Source organism: Homarus americanus, unplaced genomic scaffold, assembly GCF_018991925.1.
Source record: "Homarus americanus isolate GMGI-L3 unplaced genomic scaffold, GMGI_Hamer_2.0 scaffold16119, whole genome shotgun sequence".
Taxonomy (NCBI): domain Eukaryota; kingdom Metazoa; phylum Arthropoda; class Malacostraca; order Decapoda; family Nephropidae; genus Homarus; species Homarus americanus.
This window is the reverse complement of record NW_024735145.1, coordinates 590,001-614,485: the sequence shown is the minus strand read 5'-3', so window position 1 is coordinate 614,485 and position 24,485 is coordinate 590,001. Positions and strand designations below refer to the sequence as shown.

The 24,485-nt window shown below is 40.6% G+C and overlaps 1 long non-coding RNA gene across 1 annotated transcript in view; it reads left to right on the top strand.

The window, feature by feature from the left end:
- The first annotated feature begins 5,848 nt into the window (after positions 1 to 5,848).
- The window catches only part of LOC121870809, a 66,650-nt gene continuing 48,013 nt past the window's right edge, over positions 5,849 to 24,485 (top strand). The window contains exons 1-3 of the long non-coding RNA XR_006089783.1: positions 5,849 to 5,887; positions 9,380 to 9,788; positions 18,733 to 18,781. This is a non-coding gene — a long non-coding RNA (uncharacterized LOC121870809). The remainder of the gene's footprint in view (positions 5,888 to 9,379; positions 9,789 to 18,732; positions 18,782 to 24,485) is intronic.

The following is a 24,485-nucleotide window of genomic DNA, read 5'->3' as shown; positions in this document are numbered from 1 at the left end:
AAAAATTAATAAAAAATCCGGGCTATTTCCCCAATTGAAATATTTACAAATTAAAAAAAAAAGTACAAAAGATTAAAATAAATTACAAGATAAATTGATAGATGAGTAGAGAGAGAGAGAGAGAGAGAGAGAGAGAGAGAGAGAGAGGATTTATCTCTTCCAGAAGGCTCCAAATAACAATATAACATCACAAAATATTAACCTAACCTAACCTACCTCACTCCATGACACCTCTTAGTTTTATCTACCATGAGGGTACGTGTTGTCTGTCATCACGCCCTCGAGACTTACTCAGCTGACCGGAAACCCCGAGGAATGTGAATCACCGCTGGCGTTGAGGGTTACTTTCTGCTCCCTACGTCATCAACAGCCACACTGACGTCATCGATGGCGTCACTCCTCTCGGTGGGAACTCCAATGACCTGGGAAGAAAGGAATAATTATTATGATACACTACTGGGTTGATCCGGTAAAAAAATATATATTTCATCTGTAATTCCGAGATCTTGAAGTTTCCTCAAACGGTGAAAGGTATTGAAAGAAAACGAATTTGGGGATAAAAAACGGCAAAATATCGCGGCAAATAAGGCGGTGTGGTTGGCCGCCAAGACGCTGACGTCACGAGTATGTTAGAGCGGTTATTCAGCCAAGTTTGAGAACTGTGGCTGTGTAGAAGTTGTTGTACCAGGAGCGGGCCCTGTCCTCTTAAGTCTCTCTACAGGTGGACAGGATGTATAGTTTTATTACACAAAGATTAAATAAATTGGTATAAATAATTAAGTGTCGTAAACTCATCAGAAGAATAAATTCGTGGATAAATACAATTATAAAACAGTCGCACGCCATTCTGGTTTCCCCAGGGTGAACAACAATCTCTCTGCCAGACGAACGATTTTTACTTATGAAACTTAACCTAATTTGAGTTTCAGTTACACAATATTCAAACAAACTTCCGTAATAATTAAACTTTTACAATTTCCTTTTCAATTATATAATATACTTGAATAAACGAGGCATTTAACTACAAAAAATAAAAACGAATTCTCGAACAAAGGTGACCAACACGTGCTGCCAGACACCCAAGGATGGAAAAGTACCACAAACAGGACACGCCAACCTATTAACAGTACGTGTACTTATTTCTGCACGTCATTAGATACAAAACTGACTTGACCTGACCTGAACTAAAGGCTCTACGGTAATTTTATTTACCTAATTGAGTTACTGTTTACTAATTGGTTTATCTACTAATTACCACAATCAATCTATCCATGGCCATAAAACGCTTATCACAAGGCCAACTAATTACCCAAGTGTGTGTGTGTGTGTGTGTGTGTGTGTGAGAGAGAGAGAGAGAGAGAGAGAGAGAGAGAGAGAGAGAGAGAGAGAGAGAGAGAGAGAGAGAGAGAGAGAGAGAGAGAGAGAGAGAGAGAGAGAGAGAGAGAGAGAGAGAGAGAGATATTTGGGTCTTATCCAATCAGGTTGCAGTAATTGTTTGAGATAATCGTAATGGTTAAGTGAGATTACGCTGCAGCAGAGAGGGGGGAGGGGGGAGGGGCAGTTCAAATGAGGTCCCTTAACACTGGGGTCTATTAGAACTGGGGTCTAACAGGACTGAATAATATTAAAACTGGGTCATATAGGATTAAGGTCTATTACTGGTGCCTAATAAAACTGAGGCCGATTAAAACTAGACCCATTACGACTAGGGCATATGAGAACTGGGGCCTATACGGACTAGAAACTAATAGACCTGGGGCCCATTAGGACTGAGACACGAGACCTGGGACGTATACAGACTAGAAACCTATCAGAAAAGGGTCCCATCATACCTGAGACATACTAGAACTGGGGCCTATACGGACTAGACTACCAAAAAAGGGGCCCATTAGGACTAAAACACATAAAATCCGGGGCCTGTCTATTAAAACTGGCAACCATTAAAACTGAGGACCAGGAAAATTATAGACAAGTAACCCCTAACATCTACTTCGTTTTCTCTATCTCCCTCTTGCCACTTCATCCCTAACTATTTTATTTTTTCAATTTGAGGGTAAACCATGATATTAACCCCTTCACTACGGGACACCATTGTTAATATTTGATTTAGTTAAGGTCAGATGATTTTATTAAGCCCATAGAGGACCATCGTGCATAAAGAGTTAATAGACTATCCCCATTAACCGTTCGATAAACTTAGCTAAATGAGGAAAATCTAAATTAAGATCTGATATAGTCTTTTATGAATGGATTTGGATGTATTTAATTATAAACATGTTAATTACCGTTAAGTTAAATACCTGGGGTTAAAAATGATAGATGTTATGGTAATTAATTGTTTTAATGACCATTGGAGTAATTAATTTCGTCTTGTAACACTAATTAATTACTTGTCTTGTTATTATTCCATGGTTAATTTTGGTGTTTTTTATGCTGTTGCGGTAAGGTGACTTACGATATACTACTGCTGCTTACTACTACTACTACTACTACTACTACTACTACTGCTACTACTACTTACTAATAATAGTGTTTCTACATTCTTTTACATTTTATATAAGCATTAAAAGTTTTCTAGCTAGAGTCGTATATCGATGTCTGGTCGGATGTTCACGTGGCCGGATGTTCACATAGGGACCGGATGTTCACCTGGTGGCCGGAACTAATCATACTCACCTCAAACTCCGGCTCGGCTTTTTATTGGTAATTCAGAACTTTAATTAATTATTCTCGAGTCTCATTAATAAACTTGGAATCTAATTACTCTGCAATGATTAAATATTCTGAAGACTAATTACCTTAAAATGCGATTTAATAGAGGGGAGTCTAATTTGCCTGAAATATAATGACATATTCTAAAGTCTAATTAATCTGAAGTCTAATTAATCTCTATATTAATTATAATTATCGATTCTGAGTTATAATTATGAAGTCTAATTACTCTGAAATGTGGTTTATTATTCTGCAGTCCCATTAAAGTCTGATCATATTTGGAGAAGTTATTCCAAGGACAAGTATAACAGACGAACGGACGGACATTAACACTCCAAATTCGAACTCACCCAAGGGCCTATGGGTAAAATCCCCTGTACAATGTCTAGTTAAATTCTGATAATTTTTGTGGGAGTTATTACACGGACAAAGATATATCACGGACGTACGGACGAACGGACCGGTCATAATCCTCAGCAGACAGTCAGATGGATTCTCACATTTCCAATAAAGAGGAAAAATTATCGTACGAACCTTTGAGAGTCCATCACTACAACCACCATCACTACCATCACCACCACCACCACCACACGGAAAACAAAATGACTTCATCCTAATTACCACAAACACAAACTGGCATAAGTCATCGATCCTGTGGGTGCCAGACACTGTTGGGAGGCACCCGGTAGAGCCACGGCACCATGCCCTCATAAAAAACATAAGATAGATAGATAAATTAGACATAGATAGATAGATAAACAGACTACAACATGTCTATAACTCAATAACAAACTCAATTTCAAACTCTATCGGGGGGAAGACATCAAACACATCAGCCATTGTTTACATTACCATGGATCAAGACGAGTTAGATGTGAAAATTCTTAATAGAAAACGGGGATTATGATACCTTCAGTGGTACCCGGAGCCTGTGTTGGGGTGGTGACGGAGGCAGCAAGTCAGTCAGTAGGGTGCCGGCCGCCGTGCTGGACGTATGTGATAGGTGAATTGCACGACGAAGGAAAGAGGTTAGGAGACGCATACGGGGAAAGACAGTCACAGAATGGGATAGTTACGATAGCAAGGGATGGATAGTTATAGGTGAAGGATAGAGGAGTAATTAATGGATGGTGGATAGTACAGATAGCTTGAGGGGCGAGAATAGAGGTAATGGGTAAGAAGGGTATAGGAAGGAGGTTGGGATAAAGTGAGATAAAGATAGTAGTGGGATGAAGGAAGGAAGAGAGATAAATAGAGAAGAGAGGAGACTTAGAAAGAAAAAAAACATGGATAATTCAAATGAAGAGGAAGAGAGAGAGGAAGAACAAACGGAGGAAGAAGGAAGAGGAAAAAGAAAGAAGTAATAAAGACGAAAGGAGGAGGAAGAAAAGGGAAGAAAGAACAAAACACAGAAGTAAACTAACCAACACACAACACACTGACTCACTTAAATATTGACACTTTGACTAAACACAACATTGGCTGCCAAATATCGTCATATCCAAGGGAATGGGTGCCAAGGGGTGCCACAAGTTCATGCCAAGTGGTGACATAATGACATTTACCTGTGACCTTGACTTTTGACCTGTGACCATACATACATAAATACATACATACATACGTACATACATACATACATACATACATACGTACATGCATGCATACATACAAGACGCTCACGTAAACCTTTAGCAAGAGTAACAATATTAAATTAAATATGCACATCTCTGAAAGTAAATCATCCAATGTGATATTCAAAGGTGTGTGTGTGTGTGTGTGTGTGTGTGTGTGTGTGTGTGTGTGTGTGTGTGTGTGTGTGTGTGGAGACAACATCGTCGCCGGCACTGTACTCGACCACCTTAACTTCCCCAAACTGTTAAGTCAGGTACCCATTTACACCTGGGTGGACTGGGAGCGCCCCGGGATCGAACCCACGACACCTTTACAAAGAGAGAACTTGTAAGGAATGGTCAGTCAGAACCTGGAGTTAGTGAGAATTATTTCAGGAATTTCTATCGGGAATTTAGAAACAAGTACAGTCTCTTGGCACTGGCGCTAATTCTAAGACGTCAAGGGTGTCCAACTCTGGCACTGGCACTGAGGTTACTGAAATTGGCACGACTCCCAAAACCAAGTTCGATATCCTGGGAATTGCTTATAATTTCGCGGTTCCTAAGCAAATGCCTTAAATTCCGAATAAAGACGTAAATTCCGAAATAAAACTCCTAATTCTGAAATGAAGACTTTTAACAGCATGTGTGTATGATACTCCCGTGTGTGTATGATACTCCCGTGTGTGTATGATACTGCCGTGTGTGTATGATACTCCCGTGTGTGTATGATACTCCCGTGTGTGTATGATACTCCCGTGTGCGTATGATACTCCTGTGTGTGTATGATACTCCCGTGTGTGTATGATACTCCCCTGTGTGCGTATGTTTGTAAGTAAACATACACAAAGTACACACGCCACACCACTCTCCACCACCCTCACCACACCTGTCACCTAAACACAACACACCTGTCCCACACACCTGATCAAGAAGACTGAGAGGTATCCATGAAACACACCTGTCCTACGGGGTTTAATGATATTCAATACGTATTATACTTCACTACTGGGAGCAGGTAGGGTTAGGTTAGGTTAGGTTGTGATGTCGCGCGATCGTCAGGTAAGTGTCATGCACGGTGACAGCCTAGTGTCATGTGAGGTGACAGCCTGGTGTCATGCACGGTGACAGCCTAGTGTCATGTGAGGTGGCAGCCTGGTGTCATGCACGGTGACAGCCTAGTGTCATGTGAGGTGGCAGCCTGGTGTCATGCACGGTGACAGCCTAGTGTCATGTGAGGTGGCAGCCTGGTGTCACGTGAGGTGACAGCCTGGTATCATGTGAGGTGACAGCCTGGTGTCATGTGAGGTGACAGCCTGGTGTCATGCACGGTGACGGCCTAGTGTCATGTGAGGTGGCAGCCTGGTGTCATGTGAGGTGACAGCCTGGTATCATGTGAGGTGACAGCCTGGTGTAAAGTGAGGTGACGGCCTAGTGTCATGCACGGTGGCAGCCTGGTGTCATGTGAGGTGCTGGTAGCAGGGGGTCGGGTCGGGGAGGGGTTGGGTTGGTAGAGTCAGTCGTGAGGCAGCGGCCGTGGTGTGCGGACCTTCCTCGTCTAGCAGGTGGTCACGGGGTACCTCACCTCCCTACCTCACCTCTCCCACACACACACACACACACAAACTCACACTTCCCACACCCACCATCAACCCACACTCACTCTGCCCTCTATCGCGTGTTCAATACTCACAGCACATGTACATCACGTGTGCTAAAAAGTACCATTTAAGATAAGTTTAGTGTACAAAATATTCCCCTACGACAAAATATTCCCACGAAGCGCGTAAAATTCCCACGGTCACTAATCACCACCCCTCCCCCTACCCTCCAATAACCAAACAATTTACCTCACAGTGAACCATAACAAGACTTCAAAACCAACCAATCACGTGACGGATACTGAAAAGAGACAGAGAGATAGAGAGAGAGAGAGAAAACAAACCACGTATCCTCATAACCAGGACACATAATGTAGTATTTCTGTGCACTGTGATACATTTGTGATATATAGAAAGTAAATAAAAAACAGTGATTTAATATAGACTTTCTGATATACAGTACGTGATTTAAACCTCTATAGGCATTCGTATTGGAGAAAAAATAAATAAATATCAAGATATGACTGTCTCCCCTCCCCCCTCTCTATCGCAACTACGCTACATCAACTCTACAACCATTTACATATATCAATTACCAGTTGGTTGAGAAGTTCCCGGTAAAGTTATTAATCTACCTATATGATCCTATACATATATATATGCAGTGTATAATAATAAATAATGAATATTAGTTATACATTTGATCTAAACTTTGAAAAAATAGATTAGATATATTTTTAAAACCCAATTTGTAAAAGTATTTGTAGCTTGAATGATAGATGTATTAATTTTCTTCAAACTTTTACAAATTATACATTACGACACATCCTGAGTTATTATTATACATTATTCAAACAAATTTACTGTAGTGTTATGTGATGGATTCATACATTTTATAATCTGTAATGTATTCATGCTATTCATTATGTATTCTGAGTGTGGCTTCTAGTGTAACGTCAGCCATACGTTTTTGTTCTGATCCAACACACACACACACACACACACACACACACACACACACACACACACACACACACACACACTCACATTTATGTTCCTCGGGAGTGAAAAGGGGAGAGGGAGGGAGAGGTGAGGAAGGGAGAGAATGAGATGAGTGGGAGGTCAATGCGAGAGGGAGAAGGAGTGGGAGGTCAGTGTGGAAGAGGGAGGGAATTGGGAGGGAGAGAGGGCGTTGATGGAAGAGAAAAGGGGAGTGGGAGAGAGAGGGAGAGGGAAGTATGTGTGGAAGAGGTGCTGGGAGAGTGGGAGAGGAAGACTTAGACACGACTGCTGTATTTCTCAGGGGCAAGGAGACACTATCTCTCACACACGCATCTCTCCCTTTCTCCCTGTACCTCTTCTTCCTTCCTGCCTCCCCCCCTTCTTCCCTCATATTCCCCCTATTTATCTTCCTCCCCGTCTTTTCCTCCTCCTCCTCGTTCTCTATCCTCCTCCCTATCTTTTTCCTTCTCCTCTTCCTCTTCTCCCTCTTCCTCCTTCTCTTCTCCCTCTTCCTCCTCCTCGTTCTCCCTCCTCCTCCTCCTCCTCGTTCTCCCTCTTCCTCCTCCTCCTCCTCTCTCCTCTTGCTCCTCCTCCTCCCTCCTCCTCGTTCTCCCTCTCCTCCTCCTCCTCCTCCTCCTCTTCTCCCTCCTCCTCCCTATCTTTTTTCCTTCTCCTCTTCCTCCTCTTCCCTCCTCCTCTTCCCTATCTTCTTTCCTCCTCCTCCTCCTTCACTTCCTGCTCCTCAAACTTCCTATACACACAACGTTTTAATCTTCCCACAATCAAATCATCTTTCCTGCTTCCAAACAGACGTGCCTCCTCCTCCTCCCCCTCTTGTTTTTCTTCTTCTTTCAGCTCTTTATTCTTCGTCTTCAACTCTAATTCTTCTTCCTCTTCCCTCATCCACCCTTTGATGTCCCTTCATCTCCTCTCTTCCCTTATCCTCCTCCCTCCTCTTCCCCCTTCACCCCCTCCCTCTTTCCCTTTATCCTCCCCTTCATCCTCCCTCTCCTCCTCCCTCTTCCTATAGGCACTTGGTTTTATTACCTTCAATCAAGAGGTCATTTCTGCCACTATAGGTCACGTGGTGCGTCCTATTTGACCCTGACCCCTGAGTTAGTGTTTTCCTGATGAGGGTTGATTGTGTGTGTGTGTGTGTGTGTGTGTGTGTGTGTGTGTGTGTGTGTGTGTGTGTGTGTGTGTGTGTGTGTGTGTGTGTGTGTGTGTTTTTTCTGTCACTATCCCTTTACTATATCTTTATTGTCACTTTCTATTTCTCTTTCTTTTCTGTCACCCGCTATCTCTCTTTCTTTTTATTTTTCTTTCTTCCTCTCTCTGTCTTTTGTCGCTTTCTCTTTCTCACTTTCCTGTCATTAACTCTCTTTTTACTTTCTCTCTCTCTCTCTCTCTCTCTCTCTTTAATCAAGTGTTCTCGTCATCTCTCTGTTGATGGTGCCTGTGTGTTATTATTCTCTCTCTCTCTCAGTATGAATCACTAACACAAACAGATTGGGTCCAATTATCCTTTCATCTTACCCACCTATCTTACCCTTCCCACTCACCCCACTAATCCCAACCCACTCCTCTACCCTCCCTACCCCACTCTCTCCTCTCTCCCTCTCCTTCTTCCTTCTCCTCACCCCTCTCACTACCTCCGTACCCCACTCTCTCCCTCTCTCCTCTCTCCATTCTTCCTCTCCTTCTTCCTTCTCCTCACCCCTCTCACTACCTCCCTTCCCCACTCCTTCCCTCTCACCCCCCACTCTCCACACTATCACCAACTTCCTCAAGCAACTCCAAGATGATTGATAAAATTCCTTAATCAATCTCAACTCTTAACTAAGATCTTCCCTGTTTTGGTGGGTGGGCGAGTGGGCGGGTGGGTGGGTGGGCGGGTGGGTGGGTGGATGGGTGGTGGTTGGTAAGGGTGGGGTATGTGGTGGGGACAAGTGGGTGGTGTGGTGCGGGTGATGGTAGGTGTGGTAGAGGTGGGTGGTGGGTGGTGGGCGGTGGGAAGTGGGTGGATCGTGAGTAAGTGGGCGTTGGATGTTCCCGTTTTAACAAAAGTAGTTTACCAAGCTCACGCGTCTCTGTTTATCTGTTAACCGTATAATAACAGATAAAAAAAAGCCCCTCTGTTTTTTAGGGGCTTCGTATCACCAATGGTTGAAGGTTCCCGTTTTCCCTGGTATCCGTATATTAACGGTGATGGATGATGTTCTGTTTTTTACTCCGTTTAAGAGGGGAGAAGGTGTGTTTTAACAGTAAATAAATGGTAATTGGGGGAGGATTTCTATTCTTAACCATATATAAAAGGTATGGGAATGAAGAAGGAAACTGTACCGTTTTTAACCGTATATAAACAGTGGTAAACAGTACACGCTTAATATCATCCCGTTACTACCGTATAATAACAGTACTAAAGTCATTAAACACAAAATACTCAAACAACAGATAAAAACATCGACCCTGTTTCTGTTTACACTCAACAACGGCGACGCCCTCTCACCGTTTTTCCACCGTATAATAACAGTACTAACTCGATACTGCCCATACAAGAACAAACAAGAACAATCAAACAAGAAACAAACAAGCTGTGAAAAGTGTTAGTGTACAAACAAGTGCCAAAAAAAAAATATCACAGGGGAAGAAGATAAAGAAAACGGAGGAACTTAAAATTTTCATGGGAAACTTTAGAAAATCTTTGCCTATCTGACCCCCTTGTGACCTAGTGGTGACCCCGTGTGACTCTCTGGTGACCTCTTCTGTGGCCTCTGACCTTCAGCTCTTCATGTGACCTCTTCAGTGACCCGTGTTGTGTCTTAAGGAGGTCAACTGTGTCCTGGGTCACTAGTTTGTACAGGTAAGTGATTATATTATGTGGATGTGTGTGAAAGCTGGTCTCTCTCTCTTTCTTTCTTTCTCTTTCTCTTTTTAGCCCCTATTTCTCTCCTTTCTCTCATTTTCTCTATCTAGTTTTTCCATGAACAGTCTCTCTCTCTCTCTCAACTTACCTTATATCCATACGTCTAACTCCCAACACAGGTAAGTGCAAACGATATATTAGACAGGTGAGATAATTAGTACATTGACGGTAAATTAATTAGTGGACAGGTGCAACTATTGGTGTACGGGTTAATTAGATGACAGGTGTAATAATAACTGCATTGACGGTAAATTAATTAGAAAAGACAGGTGTATTAATTAGTATAAACAAACAAGAAAACAACACACACACACACACACACACACACACACACACACACACACACACACACACACACACACACACACACACACACACACACACACACACACACACACACACACACACACACACACAGCAGCAATAAAGAACTACTTAACTAATCTAATAATCCTCCGCGCTATACTCAGTAATTCTCTACCTTAATTTGGTTCAGTTCGCCGACCCTCAGTCACAAACTAACAAACAAACACAACAAACAAACAAACACACAGACGAGGCAAGTGACGTCATATATAACCTAACAAAATACTAACACGTGTCAGATGAAGTGCTAAAAGTAGTCACCCTCACCCAAGCCTTCACACAGGTACTAGACACGTACACAACATGTTTCAGGGTGTATGTATGTGTAGGTTTATGTGTAGTTGTGTATGTATGTATGTGAAGGTTTATGTGCGTATGTGTAGTTATGTGTGTGTATGTGTAGGTTTATGTGTAGTTATGTGTGTATGTGTAGGTTTATGTGTCTGTATGTGTAGGTTTATGTGTCTGTATGTGTAGGTTTATGTGTACTTATGTGCAGTTATGTGTGTAATGTGTAACTCACCTAACCAAAGCCAACCAAACCTCATCTAACCTAACCTAACCAAAACCTGAGGGAGTTCTTACCTCACCTGTATGGCTAAACGCAGGTAGAATCAATTAGTGGTAACAACGGCAGCTCCAGGCCAGAGAAAACAAGACTAAACTGATATATTGTGAGTACCTCAGGTGTGAATTAATTACTGAAAAGGTGTAGAGAGAGAGAGAGAGAGAGAGAGAGAGAGAGAGAGAGAGAGAGAGAGAGAGAGAGAGAGAGAGAGAGAGAGAGAGAGAGAGAGAGAGAGAGAGAGAGAGAGAGAGAGAGAGAGAGAGAGAGAGAGATTATTGTAGGAGAAAGAAGTAAGGAGAAAAAAAGGAAGATAGAAGGATGATAAAAATTAAAAGAAATAAGAAAGTAAATGAAAGAAGAGAGACAATGAAAGAAATAACAAAAGAGATTCGAGAGAAAAAAATATAAAAATAAAACCAAAATAGAGATAATAAAATAGAAAGAGAGAAACAACAGAGAACCAGAGAAAATTAAAGATAAATGGAAGGCAATAAGAGAGACGTGATGAAGAGAGGAAGAATGCGGAAGAGATTAGGGATAATTAGAGGAAGAAGAAGAGGGAGAGAAAGATAGGGAGATGAAGGAAAGAAGGAAGGAAGGAAGGAAGGGACGAGGACATGAAAGACGTGATAAAGAGGGAGAGAAGACAAAGGGGAATAATGAATAAGCGATAGAGAATAGCACAGAAGAAGAAGAAGAAGAAGAAGAAGAAGAGAGAAAGAAACAAACAAACAAAAAGAAGCAAAAGGAGAAAAAAAATAAAACCCAGAATCACAAAAAAACGAAAAAAAACAAACAAAAACAAACAAACAAACACAAAATCGTAAATACAAAACAAAAGGAAAACAAAGATAAAAAACAAGGTAATTTACTTTTGGTTAGCGAAGGAGAATTTTAAACAGATGAAGAAGAAAATCTAATTAAAATTCTCGAGGTAAATTGAGATTTGTCTAATTGACCAACACACACTGTATACGTGTGTGTGTGTGTGTGTGTGTGTGTGTGTGTGTGTGTGTGTGTGTGTGTGTGTGTGTGTGTGTGTGTGTGTGTGTGTACAATAATAATAACAATAAATAACAATAATATACAACAGTACCATTAAAGATCTGGAGAGAGAGAGAGAGAGAGAGAGAGAGAGAGAGAGAGAGAGAGAGAGAGAGAGAGAGAGAGAGAGAGAGAGAGAGAGAGAGAGAGAGAGAGAGAGAGAGAGAGTAGTCAGCCAATTTCAGGCTCTGAGCTAATCAGTGACATACAGCAGAAACCTAAGTGGATTCTCAAGACACAAATAGGGTTACTTCTTTCCTATTTTGTCGTCTTCCTATTTTTCTCCCTATTTTATTTTCCTTATTCCTTATTTACAACCCATAGGAGAATCACGTGAGAGAAAATACTATTGCTATTGCCACTACTACTACTACTACTACTACTACTACTACTACTTTTACTCCGGCGTCGAATAACAAGAAGAAGGGAGGGAGGGAGGGAGGGAGGGAGGGGTACTGTACAAGGCTAGCCGTCACACTTAGCATAATTCATCATACTCAGCTGTAGGTAACTTTACAAAAGCCCCGAGAGTTATAGTGCTCCTAGTCTTATTATTTATCATACTTCTCCTTACTGTGTGTGTCTGTGTTTTATTTTATACTTTTATTACTATTACTGTACTCACGAGGATTCAGAAACACACACACACCCACACACACACACACCCACACACCCACAACCCACCCACCCACCCACCCACCACCCACACACACACAGAAGCTATTTCGTCTATACATTTTATTTTATTAACTGGAATTTAGTTAAAAATGCATTTTAAATTTTGAATATGCATGAAGTAATTTTTTTTGTAAGGTATATATTGTGAAAAGGTGGAAGTGCTTTAGGTGTGTGTGTGTGTGTGTGTGTGTGTGTGTGTGTGTGTGTGTGTGTGTGTGTGTGTGTGTGTGTGTGTGTGTGTGTGTGTGTGTGTGTTTTTTTTGAATGTGCACAGTATATTTGAGTATATATGTGTGTATATATGAGTGCATGAATGAGTATATATGCCAAAAAAACAAACACACACAAACACACTCCCCCAAACACAAACAGTCATAACTAACACTCTATCTCCTGTACTATATCAAACACCCTTCAAATAACTTTACAAAAACACTATGTAATTTTAGCCTGCCACTACCCTTGTGTATTTCCTCGATATATAAATTTATACATTTATTTTAGGTCCGTGGAGTTTAGATAATACCAAAGAATTAATTTATTGTAGGTCCGTGGTGCTTAGATAATAACAAAGAATTTATTTTAGGTACGTAGTAATTAAAATACAAACCCTTAATTACAATTGAATTTTTAATTACATAAAAGAGTAATTTATTTTTCCATCTAAAATAAATTAAATAACAAATGTATTTCTTATTTTTTAAAGGGGATTTTTACTGGAATTTTAAGTGTTTATTTTGTTTATGAACTGAAAACAAAATATTTAAGAATTATTATTATTTAGTGGTTCCATTGCGTTAAATTATACTCCATTATATGAGATTAAATTATACTAAATTATTCTTCATTACATATTAATTATATTCCGTTACATTACGATAATATATACTAAATAATACTTCATAGCGCTATAATGCTTTTCTCTGTTTATCCATAGCGCCACAATACACCTTTTTAAGACCACAATACACCCTAATACACCTCCATTAGGCCATAATACACTACATAACACCACAATACACCCCCATAACACCACAATACACCCCCATAACACCACAATGCACTCTATAACGCCACAATACACCCCGGGCGTCACAAGTCGATCATTAATCCCGGTGTGAAAACTTTGCCTGAATAACGACACAGATTATCCGTGAGGACACCGACGCCTCATAAAGGGGTGTGAGATATGCAAATGAGCGCCGATAAGAAATAGAGTGTGTTGTTCTTCGTGTTCTTAGAGTGTGTTCTTCCTAGGGCGAGCTAAGTGTGTTGTTCATATTCTTAGAGTGTGTCATTGGTCATGTTCTTAGAGTGTTTTGCTGTTCATGTTATAGTGGAGTGTGTTCTTCCTAGGGCGTGTCAAGTGTGTTCTACATGTTCTCAGAGCGGTAGAGCAAAGCATCATACTCAAGGGGTTAACCATCGTACTCAAGGTGTTAAACCATCGTACTCAAGGGGTAAAACCATCGTACTCAAGGCATTAAACCATCGTACTCAGGGTGTTAAACCATCGTACTCAAGGCATTAAACCATCGTACTCAGGGTGTTAAACCATCGTACTCAAGGCATTAAACCATCGTACTCAAGATGTTTTTAATAACTATCGTGTCAACTAAATTTCTTCAGCACGAGAAGTTGAAAATTTTAATGGAAACTTTAACACATTTTCTTTATATGAAAATTTATATTAATATAAATTTTAACTTGGGGGGGAAACTCAAGACTGTGGAAGATAGATAGAAAGATATATATTCCGGTTTTTTTTAATATGAAGTAAAAAATTGGTGAGTTTTGGAGGAGTCTACCCTCTCAATTGTGTGGTGGTAGAAAATGGTGATTATTGATACTACCACTACTACTATTACTATTTCTACTACTACTAATACTACTACTCCGCCTACTACCACTACTACTCCTACTAACCTACATTATATAACCAAATAAACTTTACCACAATTCCAATTTTTTCTCACAGGAGCCAAATGTTTTCACTTCCTGACGGCGGCATATTACAGTCTTTTCATCACTAAATATTAAACAAACTTTCCCTCTGATCTGATCTTTACGGCCCAGGGGAATATTATTAAGGTGGGGGGAGGGGGGTAGGAGGGAGGGTGTGTGTGTGTGTGTGTGTGTGTGTGTGTGTGTGTGTGTGTGTGTGTGTGTGTGTGTGTGTGTGTGTGTGTGTGTGTGTGTGTGTGTGTGTGTGTGTGTGTGTGTGTGCCAAGAATAAGTATTTGACATTTTTCGACGAACCTGATTTTCCATGTTTTTTTTTTTTTGGCCAACATCTGCCACCTTCCAACACCTCCCTACCAACACACTCTTTGTCAGCACACTATCTACCAACCCCTGCCACCTCCCTCCCAACACACTCTCTACCAACACGATATCAGATAAACATTACAGACAGACAGACAGACAGACAGACAGACAGACAGACAGACGACAGACAGACAGACAGACAGACAGACACAACCAAACCCCCTTCAAACAATATTACACAACCATTACAAATATTATCATCAATTGACCCGTATTTATTATTTATTATTTCTCTCCTCCTACCTTCGTTACGGGTGAAGAGGGTGAAGAAAGAGGGGAGATGGAAGAGAAAGGAAGATAAGTGAATGTGAAGTGTAGAAACTGAGAGGAAGGTGCTAAGATAATAAAGGAGGGGAATAATATAAAGAAAATACATACATACATACATACATACATACATACATACATACATACAACACACACATATATACACAGACAGACAGACAGACAGATAGCACACACCCACCCACCCCACCCACTCCCCTCACCCACTCCCACCCCCCACCCACCCCCACCCACCTGCCCACCCCACTCACACTAATTAAAACATTTAACTCTCACATTTACATAGTTAATGTTCAAGCTTAATTCAGCGGCCAACACCAGAGCAAATTGTCAGTGTTTAAAGAGCACTTAGGCCCTTCTGGCGCTCATACGGTACACCAATTTTATAACTTAAATGTGTATTATTACCATTTAGGTAGAACACGCACACACACACACACACACACACACACACACACACACACACACACACCTCTCTCTAAGGAATTCCATCTCATTCCCATCATATCTCTCTAATGTGCCAGGTCTCAGCTTGTCAGGAGGGAGAGGTGATATAAGACAGGCACCAGAGACCTTCATTATTTACACATTTGTCAAGATCAACCACCGTCCTTCTCCTCCTCATGAGACACTGAGAGATACCTGAGAGATAGACCAATGTGAGAGATACTGGGGGATATACCAGTGTGAGAGATAGATTGTGAATACAATATACAGACACATGAGAAATAGTATCAATAAGTGTATTTCTCTGAGTCTCTTTTGGCAATGTTGAAATATGTGGTATATATCTCTCTCTCTATCTATCTATCTTCTTTTCTGTCTATCTTCATTTCCTGGTTTTTATTTCATTCACTTTCTTCTTTTTGAGAGAGAGAGAGAGAGAGAGAGAGAGAGAGAGAGAGAGGGGGAGAGACTAATATAAGTAAGAAATATGAACAAGATTACTTTCACATTTCAATTCATTTTTCCTCTGAATTTCTCCTTCCTTCTTGAGTCACTCTCTTTGCAGTTGCTTCCAGTCTCTCGCACTTTATCAACCTATATTTTTATCTTCTTCCTTTCTTCCTCCTACCTTCCCTTCCTTTTCTTTCTTTTCTTCTGCTCTTAAACCTCTACCCACCAACTCACATACCTAACTCCCCTAACCTCCCTTAACCTCCCCTTACTCTCCTTCACCTCACCTCACCCCACCCCAGCCCCCCAAGCCATATTTAAAGATTTGCATATATCGTCAGGAAAGAAGACAATACATTACTGAACCTTTCATATAACGACTACATATGAGGCAATATCCCGTGAGCAATGATCCTCTACTATATCAAAATTTTAAAAAAAAAAATATGGTATACCTTTTTTTTCCTTCGAGCCAACGTGGGGAGAATATTTTTCGCGAATATAGTTTAATATTGATGTTTTTTTTCTAACATAGGTCTTGTGTGTGTGTGTGTGTGTGTGTGTGTGTGTGTGTGTGTGTGTGTGTGTGTGTGTGTGTGTGTGTGTGTGTGTGTGTGTAGAGTTTGTTGTTGTGGTGATGGGGTGTTTTGGTTAAGTTAGGTTAGGTTAGGGTAGGGTTAGGTTATGCTGGGTTAGGTTAGTGGCGATGGTACAGGTGTAAGTATTGACACAGGTAAACTTACAGGCATACACAGGTACAGATATGAATACTATTTGGAATTAATATATGTACGCTATCAGAGAAAATCGTCATGCACACATAGCAAGTACAGGTACACATGATACCTTGTATATATTAAATGGTACACATAACACTACCATGTACATATAAAACGTACACATAATACAACCATGTACACATGAAAATTACACATACCAGTTTCGTTCATAAGTTCGTGGTGCACATTGGCGGTGAAGGGTGCATAGTCTGTTGTACCCTTCCTGGACGACAGGTCACTACGCCGACCCTCCCACCAACACACACAGTGGAGCTGGCAACGGAGCAGTGTGATTCGAACGAATACTCTCACGTCACGTCAGTCACAGAAAAGAGAGTTAGTGTTTTATGAAGAATTAAATGCTAAACTTAACACCATTAGCTTTAGGAGGGAAATGAACTGCGGCAGTTAAAACATTGGAACGACCTTGTTATGAGCTAGTGTGCTTATGTAAATCTCTCTCTCTATATCTCTTAATATTTACTTTCAATCCATTTAACCACCTAACCACACCATCCATCCATCTATTTAACCACCTAACCACACCATCCATCCATCTATTTAACCACCTAACCACACCATCCATCCATCTATTTAACCACCTAACCACACCATCCACCCACCCACCTATTTAACCACCTAACCACACCATCCACCCATCTATTTAACCACCTAACCACACCATCCACCCACCCACCTATTTATCTCTGCCTCCGCAAAGTCAACACAACCGCCGCAGGAAACTTTAAAGAGCCAAACAAGAGTAAAACTTTAACACACACACAAGTTAATTTTTCCGTCGTGGACCAACAAAATAGACTCGCAGTATCTCATTGGCTGACTCAATAAAACCTCCAGCCAATGGGCGATTTCGAGCCCAAGCGTTCCGACAATCCTGCCTCGCTCTGTTTTGGGGATCTCTCGTGTTTTCAAGGCGCTCGGAGTGGGAACGTATCGGAAAGGGTAGGGGAGGGGTGGGGAGGGGATGGAAGGGGATGGGAGGGGAGAGAGGGGAAGGGAAGGGAGTGGAGGAGGGAGCTGAGAACGTATCGGGAGGGAGGGGAGGTGCCTTTGGGGGTGAGGGGAGGGGGTTTAAGCTCTCTGCCTGGGATACATTCACGTTTTGTGCTTATTTTTTTTTATAGTTTAACCGCATCTTATACCGCATACTATAGTCAAATAACTCTCAATATATCTTGGAGGGATATTTAGGCTTTGAGTTCAATGTTATGGTACGGGCGCTGTGTGGTTCAGGAAGTAAAGGGGCAATCAAATCGGGGGTTTGTTTACATTCCATCGACGCATGCGCAGTAGGAGAAAACAAGATGGCGGCGGTAGGGAGCATTCGTATATAAACCAAACGCCAGAAATTTACCTCACGTATTATTTATCCATTCACCTGTAACTATTGTTTTTATTCATTTTTAAAAGTTATTCAATTAGTCTACCGTCATTCGATTTTATTTTTATATGTGTCATTTATACAACATACACGTATTGAAAGCTCTCATACCCTGGGGGGGGGGGGAATACAGTCATACACTCACATTCATACAACCTACACCTCCCATCACCGTAAGCTTGATAATACAACACCGGATTTTCACTCAGTAATCAGTTCAGGACGATGACTATAACACCCCAATCGGTTTTGACTGAATGCACCAAAAAATATATAGTTTTAAATCCAATCACTGAAATGACCGAAAGATTAGGAGACTGATTCACTGAGGAGAGAGAGAGAGAGAGAGAGAGAGAGAATACAGTTACAGGTAAGATTACAGGTGTGTATTTGATTATCTCTATCTACCTATCTATCTATTTATCAAACTGTCTATTAATATTATTGTTATTATTATTATTATCATCATCAATTCCCATTTTCTATACATACCCATTTTCTGTAAACCCCTAATTCCGTTTTCTTTCTCCTCAGTGTACAAGAGTAGTGGGTAACTTCACAAGAACACGCCCGCACGCCCACTGTAAGTACCCAACCACTTATACACACTATCCTATTTTATGCACCATCTCTCATCTGCGCGAAAGTACCCCAAAAAGTATCATATCTGCGCGAAAGTACCCCAAAAAGTATCTTATCTGCGCGAAAGTACCCCAAAAAGTATCTTATCTGCGCGAAAGTACCCCAAAAAGTATCATATCTGCGCGAAAGTACCCCCCAAAAATATAGCTCTGCGCCAACCAACACCTCTCCTCAGCGGAACAAAAGTACACTCAATAGCCGCCAAAATTATTTCACTTAAAAAACAATAGCACTAACATAATTCAGGTTAAAACTTACCATTATTGTATCGGATCTTAGTTGTGAGAGAGAGAGAGAGAGAGAGAGAGAGAGAGAGAGAGAGAGAGAGAGAGAGAGAGAGAGAGAGAGAAGTTTTTTTTGTGTTTATGTCGATGAAAAATAATAAAGTTTATGGGAAAAACACTTAGTTGGTAACAGAATACAAAGGCTTGAATTTAGAGTAGAATTGTGCTGCGCTTACGTGTGTGTGTGTGTGTGTGTGTGTGTGTGTGTGTGTGTGTGTGTGTGTGTGTGTGTGTGTGTGTTGGGATGTAAAAGTGTTGGGATGTATATGTATGTGTGTGTTTGTTATAGACATATAGATACATAGATACATACATACATACAGAGAGAGAGAGAGAGAGAGAGAGAGAGAGAGAGAGAGAGAGAGAGAGAGAGAGAGAGAGAGAGAGAGAGAGAGAGAGAGAGAGAGAGAGAGAGAGAGAGAGAGATAATATTTACATGCTTCAGGCAAGAGAGACAGGGACACAAAACTCCTTTCTAAGACAAGAAGGTGTAAGTGTAGCACCTGGCCTGGGGGTGAGGAGGAGGAGGAGGAGAGAGGAAGAGGAAGAGGAAGGGAAGGGATGGAAAAGGAGGAGGAGAAAGAGGAGCTAAAAAGGAGAAGAAAATGAGGAGGAGAAGAAGAGGAGGAAGAAGAAGAAGAGTTACGTAAGACTTTGGTTCCTGAAGGAGAGAATTTACTCAATCAGTCTTAAAGAGCGAACGGTCCCTGAGAGAGAGAGAGAGAGAGAGAGACGTAACACAACACAGACAAAATGGCGTCGAAACATCACTAAGACTCTACTATTACAACTTGGCAACAGATTTACCTCAAAAAGAACCTCTAAATAACGAAAAACCTCAAAAAACTAAAATGGCGGCAAAACATCGCAAAGACTCGACCAGAAACTCAGATGAAAAAAAAAATATATATCCCAAGATTTTTATTTTTGTTTTTTGGTTCAGACTCTTAATGGTTGAACTTTTAATGGCGTCTTATCGTCTCTGTGACTCAACCGTGAATAATGGCGGTGGAGGGAGTCGCCAAAATTTCTCCTCCAATGTTTATAATGGCGTAATGGGGCGTAATTAAATCCCCCCCCCCCCTCCTGAATTCGACAGTTGAAGGAAATCGACCCATGGATGACTAGTCGAATATCTGGACACTTCGACACGGCACGGAGGGGGATCGACCAGGGGCGCCTCGTTACCTGTAATGAGACGGCCCACCTGCGGTTAAGTGGCGGGAAAATACGTCTTAAAGCTGATCTTGAAGACGTCTCAAGTTCGGTATGATGACAGAGACACTGATGAGGAGAAAGTAAAATATTGTATCTGCCCCAACTTGGAATGATTATATCCAAAGTTCGGTTCAGTTGGATGATTACACGCTGTCTTTAAATTGTGCCCAACTTTGAATGATTATATTTCAAGTTCGGTTCAGTTGGATGATTACGCGCTGTCTTAAAAATTATACCCAACTTGGAATCATTATATCTCAAGTTCGGTTCAGTTGGATGTTGAGAGAGAGGTCGTTTTAAAATCTGCCCAACTTGGAATCTATATATCTCAAGTTCGGTTCGGTTGCATAATGAGATGCTGTATAGAAGATTTGCCCAACTTGGAATTCTTATGTTTTGAGTATAGATTGACGGCGTTCGGGGACATAAGGCGTGCCCGACTTAACTTCGTCTTTTGCGTCTCTATCTCTCTCTTTCTCTCTCTCTCTATCACCTCCTTTATCACGTCTCCTCATCTCCTTTACTTAAATACTTGAGTGAATAATCTAATTTACATATTCAAAGCCTTAGTGAAATCCCTCTCTCCCTCCCTCCTCCTTCCCTCTCTCCCTCCCCCTTCTCTCACCTCTTTCCCTTATCTCTCTTTTCTCTCCTGTCCTCTCCCTTTGTCCCTCCATCTCCCGTCTCTCTTCTTCCCTCCCTCCATCATTCCTCCTCCTGTCTCTAGCTTCTTCCTCCTTCGCCCCCTCTCCTCCCTCTCACTAACCCCTCTCAATCCTCCGTCTATTAATCTTCTCTCTCTCATTTCTTCCATCCTCACTATTTCTCTATTATCTCTCCCATCCAACTACTTCATTCTCTCTCCTTCTGTCTTTTCGTTCTTTGTCTCTTTATCCTTTTATTCTTCTTCCTTGTCGTCTCTTTCTTTTCCCACACTATTTCTGTTTTTCTGAATGTCTCTGTTTGTCTGTTTGTTTGTCTGTTTCAGTTGGAGAGAGAAAGAGAATGCAAAACTAAAGTGAGGAAGAGATAAACACACACACACACACACACACACACACACACACACACACACACACACTATTCACCCCTGCGTAAATTCACTGAATAAGACAGTAACTGGCACCCCCCCACCACTAGCTAAATATCCACTGGCGAAATTTACCCCTCAAAAAAACAAACAAATTACACAAAGATGACGCAGCAGTTTAAAACATATATATATTAGTATGTTGAAAGTAAGACCTTGCAGTACTAATGTGTATTTTGAAATTTATTTGTAATTAATATATGCAAATCAAGTAGAAATTTTAATTATAATTTTTCCTGGTAATTTATACAGAATAATATTAATTTTTATTTAATTTATAGTAATGTAAGTTTCAATAGTATTAATATTGCCCTAGGTGAAGACTTTTTATATATACACTTTTACAAAAATTTCGAGAACAAATATAGAAAAGTATTCTTGGTGATAATTTTGTATATACTTTTACCTACTATATTTTTACTGCTCCCCCAAAAGTATAATTCCTTACAAAAACTACAAAAATATTAATATCACTCTAGTTAACTGTCTTGGCTATACTTTTGCTTTATTCTCACACCATCTTTACAAAAACTATTACTATTACACAGGCAAACTACTTTGTTATATATTTTCCTAAAACTTCCCCCTAAAAAACTACTTTCTTATCATATCTACTTTCTCATATATTCTCAAGTACTCTCTCTCTAAAAAGTACTTTCTTACACTACCTACAAAAATATAAAACTACCCCAGTTCACTACTTTTGATGTACTTTCCCTCCAAAAACACTTTCTTACTACCAAACACAAAATATTAATACAACTTCATTACTTTCTTTCATTATAAACTTTCCTGTACTTTCCCTTGAGTGTAATGAAAGTCTAGGTGTACTTGTTTCATGACCTCCTCAAAGTATATAAACTTTTAATTAGATTACTTCTTCTGAGTCCTGAGAGAAGGAAGAGGAAGAAGTGGAGGAAGAAGGGAGGAGGAGAAGAAGAGTAGGAAGGAGGGAGGAGGAGAAGAGGAGGAAGGAGGGAGGAGGAGAAGAAGAGGAGGAAGGAGGGAGGAGGAGAAGAAGAGGAGGAAGGAGGGAGGAGGAGAAGAAGAGGAGGAAGAAGAGGAAGGGACATTATCTCTCACTCCTCACTATCCCTACCACCAAAACAACAACCACCACCACCACCACCACAACAACATACCTACTCCCAGTCTGGTCATCACATCTGCTGAGACAATTTAATCAACAAAACTTCATGATGGAATGACTTCCCATCCCCCCAACAAACACACAGCCAACACGTGACCTTGTAAATGACCTCTGACCTGTCTACAGATCTTGACCTACCAAGTTGACCTTCCAGTGAGAGATTGAAGGAAGGAGTTTATGTCATTGAGGAGAAATGAATAAAATGTATGATTATAATTATTAATTGATATTTTTTTAGGTGTAGGTTAGGAGGTTAGGATAGGTTAGGTTAGGATAGGTTAGGTTAGGATAGGTTAGGTTAGGATAGGTTAGGTTAGGATAGGATAGGTTAGGTTAGGATAGGTTAGGATAGGACGTAATCCCTTGACATTTATATTTTAAGTATTTTTATTGGTTTTATTATTTTATATTTTTTTTCCAGAATAAAACTGTTGGAATTTTTTCAGGAATTCCTCTATTTTCATTTTTTTTGGACGATGTTTTATAATATGTATTTTTTTAACATTTTCACTACAACACAAAAACATTTAGGCAACCAGACTTGTGACTATTAAAAATACTACTACTACTCTTACTACTACTACTACTACTACTACTACAACTACTACTACTACAAATAATAATAATGAGAGAGAGAGAGAGAGAGAGAGAGAGAGAGAGAGAGAGAGAGAGAGAGAGAGAGAGAGAGAGAGAGAGAGAGAGAGAGAACAATTAAAACTTTCACTCTTCCTGAACGACAAAATTATTATGCCTATGCTTCAAGGAGAGAGAGAGAGTGTGAGTGTGTGTTTGTTTGTCTGCCCGTTTGTGTGTTTGTTTGTCTGCCCGTTTGTGTGTTTGTTTGTCTGCCCGTTTGTGTGTTTGTTTGTCTGCCCGTTTGTGTGTTTGTTTTGGCCCAAAAATTAGATTTTGTTAACAGTCACATTATAAGTACTCCAGAACATGCTGATTCAGAATATATGGACCACGATTCAATTGCGGGGTAATTAGTGGCTGCAATGACCCTTGGATAATTTAATTACATATTTCAATGCTAATTACTGGCCAACTATGTGTTTACAAAGTGCGATAACGTGAGGTTGTCTGAGTGGGGGTAGTGGGCGTAGGATGTGTGGGGTGGGGAAAGTGGGCGTGGTTATGCGTGGGTGGGGGTTGTAGGCGTGACTAAATGTGGGATGGTGCGTAGTTGGTGTGGATGTGTCTCAAGGTAATATAAATATCTCTCTATCTCATCCTTACGTCTCAGAGACCTAGAATATGTCTCACTATATCCCAGGGGCTCTAGAATATGTCTCTCATCATTATCTCCCATATCAAGACATCTATCTCTCTGTCTCTCAATGCTTCTCTCTCCATATTTCAGTGTATGTCTCTCGCCCTGTCCTCGTAATTAATTCAAGCTCTCTGCCATGTCCCTTGCAAGACACAGGCATGTATTCAACGCGTCTTCGTAAATATTGCAAAGCTGCTTCGTGGATCGTGTGAATGACTGTCTGTTGATATAGAAAAGCGGGAATAATAATTAATGTTGACCGATGGTTTGGTTTAGTTTAAGTTAGGTTAGGTTTAGGTTATGTTAGGTTAGGTTCTTGGTGACAGGACTCTTACTAGACAGACGCATTTTGCAATTTGTTTTTACCCCCCGCAACACGTTTTCTTTACGACTTGCAACATGTTCTCAGCGTTTGCAACATCCCTCTCAAGCGTTTGCAACATGTTTTCATGCGTCTGTAACATGATTTCAAGTTCCTGCAACAATTTTTTTTTCACGTTTTGCGTATTTTTTTTTATTTGCAACATGTTTTCGATGCGATCTCCCCTGTACATGTTACAACGTGTCTAGTACGTGTTTTGTTTATGTTTCAAGGTGTTTAGACGTGTAGGTAAACTTGGTTATCTTCAG